The sequence below is a fragment of the Biomphalaria glabrata genome, chromosome 5 (assembly GCF_947242115.1).
Source record: "Biomphalaria glabrata chromosome 5, xgBioGlab47.1, whole genome shotgun sequence".
NCBI lineage: Eukaryota > Metazoa > Mollusca > Gastropoda > Planorbidae > Biomphalaria > Biomphalaria glabrata.
The window spans coordinates 40,637,543-40,644,142 of record NC_074715.1 but is presented as its reverse complement, the minus strand read 5'-3'; positions in this window follow the sequence as shown (position 1 = coordinate 40,644,142).

Sequence of the window (6,600 nt, the reverse complement as noted above, 5' to 3'; positions counted from 1 at the left end):
GTTGGTCCTCTCTCCTACCTCAAAGAACTATAAGGCTGTGATGGTTGGTCCTCTCTCCTACCCCAAAGAACTAGAAGTCTGTGATGGTTGGTCTTCTCTCCTACCTCAAAGAACTAGAAGGCTGTGATGGTTGGTCCTCTCTCCTACCTCAAAGAACTAGAAGGCTGTGATGGTTGGTCCTCTCTCCTACCCCAAAGAACTAGAAGTCTGTGATGGTTGGTCTTCTCTCCTACCTCAAAGAACTAGAAGGCTGTGATGGTTGGTCCTCTCTCCTACCCCAAAGAACTAGAAGTCTGTGATGGTTGGTCTTCTCTCCTACCTCAAAGAACTAGAAGGCTGTGATGGTTGGTCCTCTCTCCTACCTCAAAGAACTAGAAGGATGTGATGGTTGGTCCTCTCTCCTACCCCAAAGAACTAGAAGTCTGTGATGGTTGGTCCTCTCTCCTACCCCAAAGAACTAGAAGGCTGTGATGGTTGGTCCTCTCTCCTACCCCAAAGAACTAGAAGGATGTGATGGTTGGTCCTCTCTCCTACCTCAAAGAACTAGAAGTCTGTGATGGTTGGTCCTCTCTCCTACCCCAAAGAACTAGAAGGCTGTGATGGTTGGTCCTTTCTCCTACCCCAAAGAACTAGAAGGCTTTGATGGTTGGTCCTCTCTCCTACCCCAAAGAACTAGAAGTCTGTGATGGTTGGTCCTCTCTCCTACCCCAAAGAACTAGAAGTCTGTGATGGTTGGTCCTCTCTCCTACCCCAAAGAACTAGAAGATTGTGATGGTTGGTCCTCTCTCCTACCCCAAAGAACTAGAAGTCTGTGATGGTTAGTCCTCTCTCCTACCCCAAAGAACTAGAAGGCTGTGATGGTTGGTCCTCTCTCCTACCCCAAAGAACTAGAAGTCTGTGATGGTTGGTCCTCTCTCCTACCCCAAAGAACTAGAAGATTGTGATGGTTGGTCCTCTCTCCTACCCCAAAGAACTAGAAGTCTGTGATGGTTGGTCCTCTCTCCTACCCCAAAGAACTAGAAGGCTGTGATGGTTGGTCCTCTCTCCTACCCCAAAGAACTAGAAGTCTGTGATGGTTGGTCCTCTCTCCTACCCCAAAGAACTAGATGGCTGTGATGGTTGGTCCTCTCTCCTACCCCAAATAACTAGATGGCTGTGCTGGTTGGTCCTCTCTCCTACCCCAAAGAACTAGAAGTCTGTGATGGTTGGTCCTCTCTCCTACCCCAAAGAACTAGAAGGCTGTGATGGTTGGTCCTCTCTCCTACCTCAAAGAACTAGTTAGACTTCAGTCCAAAAATAAAAAGTCATGTTGCATTTAAATATACAAAACATTCCAGTAGCTTTTTACAAGTAAAACAACTCAACCGCTGTAGGCATATAATATCTTAACTTATAAAAACTTGAAATAACTTCAAAAAAAAAAACGTAACTATGAACAATACTATAAATAACTTTTATTACAATATAAACAACTTCAACTTAAGATGAAATGAAATGAATGTAGTAGACTTAGTAGTAATATAAAATGGTAGTTTAAATAACATTCAACTCAATACAAAAACACGTCTTTTCTCTCTGGCATTCTGGAGTCGTCTGATCTACCCAAGACAGCTGACGACAATGCCACTTACCTTGCATCATTCACACCGCAAAGCCACCAACTTATCGCTAAGTAATTCTCTTCATCACCATAGAAACATGCACACACACACACACACAATCTCCTAGAAGACGTTGAGGTGTTTGGTCCTTTCCCCCCGCGGATACTGCGTCCCTTCTCTCTAGTAATGCCATATATAACAAAACGACTGTATGTTGAACTTATTGTGGTGCTTTGTAACTGCTTAGGATCGCTAAACATGAGAAGAGAATTCTCCACAATGTACAGATCTCCTGCAAATGTGTATTTAAATATGCGTGGGTGTGCCTACAAAACAAAAATATGTAATCTTTTGTTTCTAAATAATCTCATGCTATTGGCTTCGTTGTTTCTTTTAAACTCTTAAAGCTATGATTTTGTTTTTCTCTAGCACATCAAATCAACGACATTGATAATAACTACATAACTGCATCGATAGTTTCTTTACTTTATTATGAGTTATGGCTTATATACCTATGTATACATGAGTTATCATGTGGGTATTATTAATTATAACGTATTTTTTGTGGTTCTTGAAACGAGTATAGAATAAAAAGAGAAGTAGGCACTGTTGTCTGAAAATATGACAATCATTGAAGAGGCTGCCGAAGATAAACTAAACTTGTAAAGGAAATTGTGAGCCTGGTGCTCTACAAATAAACAAATCTTTTTTTTTTCTTGATCTTATATCATAGTGCGATGTTTGTCTCCCCTGTCTTACCTAGATACACTCAATTTTGTAACCTAGAAATTTGGAATCAGATTTATCTTTCTCATAGGAGCATTGCGGTGCTAAAAAGTTTGTGTTTCTTATATAAACTCCATTTGTTAGCGAATGTAAGTTCTAGTAGGCTTTTCTGTGGGTTTTCTATTTTAATTTTTTAAAACACTTCGACAAAGAAAGAAAACGTCCACTTGTAAATATCAGACTATGAGGGTCCGACAACAATGTCAAATTACTGATTACACTTGACTAGATATCTAGGTGTTTTTAAAGGGAAACTCCGAAGGTTTTTCAATTTTGAGTTATTGACATATTTAAATTCTGCGTAAAAAGTTGTAATAGTAAACATTTTACCATTTTTTAGAAACATTTATATTTCATAAATTAGTCAGTAAATTCTTGACATCTCCAAAAAAAACACACAAAAAAACGGGGTTCTTTGAGATTTTGTTTTTAGGTTAGGCATACGTCACTTCCCTCAACAATACTGAAAGGGAAACTAGATTTGACCAATCGTATCGCTTCATTCTTACAGTAGCTGTTAGGCTGTTAGGCTTAGTGACGGCCTAGTCAAGCGCTATGGTACAGTTATAGGCCTACATAGATAGATTTAAAAGCATTAGGACAACCAACTCGAGAAAAAAAGTAATATTTTCATCTAAGCCCCTCCCTGTCCCAAGAAGTAAATAGATCGCAGGTCTGACTGATTTGAACAAATTGGTCAGTGTAAGGCTAGTCCAGATTACGTGTAGTCGGTCATGACAAGACAGCCAAGCGATAGTGTTTGTTGTGTTGAGTGGTCAGGCGAGAAGATACACTCTGCCGTGGTTAGTCAAGCATGTAAATCTCCTTTAACACGCATTTTCTTTTTTGCTTACAAGATCTAGATCTAACTGCATAGACGAAGATATATTTCTTTTTTGAGAATGTAAACGTTACTGTATGGTCTCCCGTTATACAGTAAGTCAATAGATTAAATTAATAGGCATGCGTGATTTCAAATAGAAACCTGGTGAAAGTCTGACCGTTTTGGATGCGCAGGAAAATTACGTCAGAACAATATCAATTACTAAGTTATTATTGCAAATAAAAACAAAATATATTCATTATCTGTAAATCAAATAACATATCATATCAAAAATTGTCAAAACCATAGGAGTTTCCCTTTAAAGACTTTCTATTTTCCAAATCTCATCTCAAAGTGTCGGGGGCCCTAGCTAGACTGTTATGGTTTTAAATAAATAACTCAGTCCAGAAGAGAGTGCAAGCTGACCACGACTAGATGTCCAGACAAAACATTACGCTTCAGTTGAACTCGTGGTGTCCTTCATTACATTAGTAGTCTGTTGACTCTTAAGACATGGTGAGTTAGGACAATAGCAATTAGCGTAAACTTATTGGTCAGCCGAGTTATAGCATGACCAAGGTTATGAACCTTTTTAGGAGATGTCCCATGTTGGGTTTAAGTCCATCCCCTGGCCCCCCCCTTTTTTTCTCCGTCTCATTCACATTTTTTTGTTGCTAAGTTGAAAAAATAGTAACATCTAAGGGTAGTGTGCGTGCGGTACAAGGGCGAGAACTGTGGAAGATTTCTGTGCCAGAGTTAAGGTCCGCGACAGAGTTATGCTTAACGACAACAACAATCGTGGAATACAAGGCAGAGGGGGGACGGCGTTATTGTTAGTCTAAGTGTAGATGTGGTAGAGGTCCACTCCTGGAGACTTGGATTACATGTGTGGATACTTTCATGGATGGATAGAAGAACGTAATGTTCTGTGGACCTGGATAACTGAATGACTGACTTTTACTTGTGGTGATTGGAATACTTGAACAACTAAGTCAAGGTAAAGACTTTGAGTGGCAATAAGATCTAGATCTAGTTCGTTTCTAGAAGAGAGTTATAGTGCCCTATGTTTAGCTGGATCTAATCTATCTTCTTAATCTTAATATTATATAATACAGACGTTACTTCAAAAAAGAAGATGATTACGTCCTACGCGTCATGCATTTAGTCTTGCATATTAACCAATGACTTAAATTCAGCCAAGTCACTGGTTTTCCTGGCTAGGGAAACGTTTAGCTAGTCTAGCATTGTACTGGCTACACTCTGCCTTAGTTAACAATGTCTACACGAACTAAGCTTTTTGTCTACATTTATCAAGACATTTAATAGTAATAATAATACTAGTAATAATAATCAGCTTTAATATGTCAAAATAAATTTTGTTTTTACAATTGTGCGTTTTACAAAACAATTCAACATTTACTCCAGAAAACAAGTTTATATAGATAGTTTGTGTAGAAACACAAACTCAAAATCGGCCTCCTAAGTGGTCCATTCAGGCACGTAAATAGGCAGGTTTCAATATTTTCAGCATAAATATCAGAAGCTATGAAAACTTTCAACAACCACAGCCTCATCTCTGCCAATAGAAAAAGAAGAATCGTGTACGTATCGAAGGTGTTGCAGACACTATTGTAATGTTAAGCCGACTGACGACATGATACCACATGATACGGTGATTTAATGCTGCTATTATCATATCTTATAAATTACAATAACTAATGTTATTGAACGATTATTTTATGGATGGTTTTGCAAAGATCTCACATTTAAGGAAGAAACCCCCCCCCCCCCTCCTTTTGGTTAAGTCTTCACTATTATAATGTAAATTGCTACATGCAAATCATGAGGTACTAGTTGGTAATTGTTGTTATACATTATATTCGACTTATATAGATCTACATACTTAATTCATTTTGTTCTCTTTCCAAACAAAAGTAAACACTTTATTTAAACTGTAAGTACGTTGTATACCAAAAAAAAAACACTTCATTCAGTAATTCAAATATCTCTTATACAAAACCTATACATATATGTTTAAAAAAAATACATTAGTGGATAAGTTTTCCTTTTCATGGAGTTCTCCGTGTTGTTTTTTCTGTTAATATTGAATAGTTGTTAAAATGGTGTATTTTTTAAATGAAAAACTGCTTGCACAATTAATTTTAAAAATTAAACATTTCATGTTCAGAAAAAAGGAGTTGCACCAGACCTTTGAAAGATCTAAAATATTATGATTTCAAATTTTCAATATCTTTTTAGTTGTTTTTTTTTTTTTTTGATCTTAACATGACGGACGGACAGACAGACTCAATACTAATAGTTGCTATCCGCTTTTCGGGGGCCGCTAAAATGAAATATTAAGGTACATGAGCTACAATATTAATTTATTAAGCACAAAGATATATATTGCCTATATATGTATACAAGTATGAACAGAAATTCGTTTTTATTGGAAAATTTAAGCGCGAATAAAAGTTTGGCTTGTATTGGCGACTTCTTATCTTATGAAATACAGACGTTACTTTTATCTTACAGATGACGACCTGTTTTTTTACTCGTATCTTTATATTGACAGCTTGTATCTTGTAATTGATGACTTATACATGGCTTCTATTTTTGTATTGAAGATTTGTTTGTGATGATATTTAGAACAGATAATTTGTACATGACTTCTAATTTCTCAGTGGTGTATAGGTGACTGGTATCTTAAAATTGGTGACTTTTTTTTTCGCCTACAATACATTATACATTTTGTCCTATAGGCACAATTCATCAATTTTACATTAATAATATCCATGTCTTTAGCATAATCATTTTAGGATTTAGTGTAGACCTTATCATGGACATTTTAGTGCATTCCTAAGTTGTATGTTTTATGTTGGACCTCAGTTCTTCATAAAGGTGCTGTATATATATATATATATATTATCATACTGGTGAATGCTAAGAGTGAACAATGAATTCAAGCCTTTGAGAGTAAATGGTACAGAAATATGGTTTGGCAATTTTGTAAGGCACGATTCGCGCCAGAAATCAGTGGGAGGAGTCTCGAAGAAAAGGTCGTGCAGCCAGCTGGACCAACAGAAATGAGCCCATCAAGAAATCTCAGTTGCATACCGGGAAGAGTGGAAGGATATGGTCACGTGAACTGTCTCAGCACCTCTACGACGCCAGTTAAGGGACTGACCATGATGTTTTAGCGCAGAATTTATTTGTAGCATGGACTTGTGAAGTTTTAGTGCAGACCTTACCGACACGATACGAGATTGACAACAGTCAGTAATCTGACTACTCTACCAGGCATTGACAACAGTCAGTAATCTGACTACTCTACCAGGCATTGACAACAGTCAGTAATCTGACTACTCTACCAGGCATTGACAACAGTCA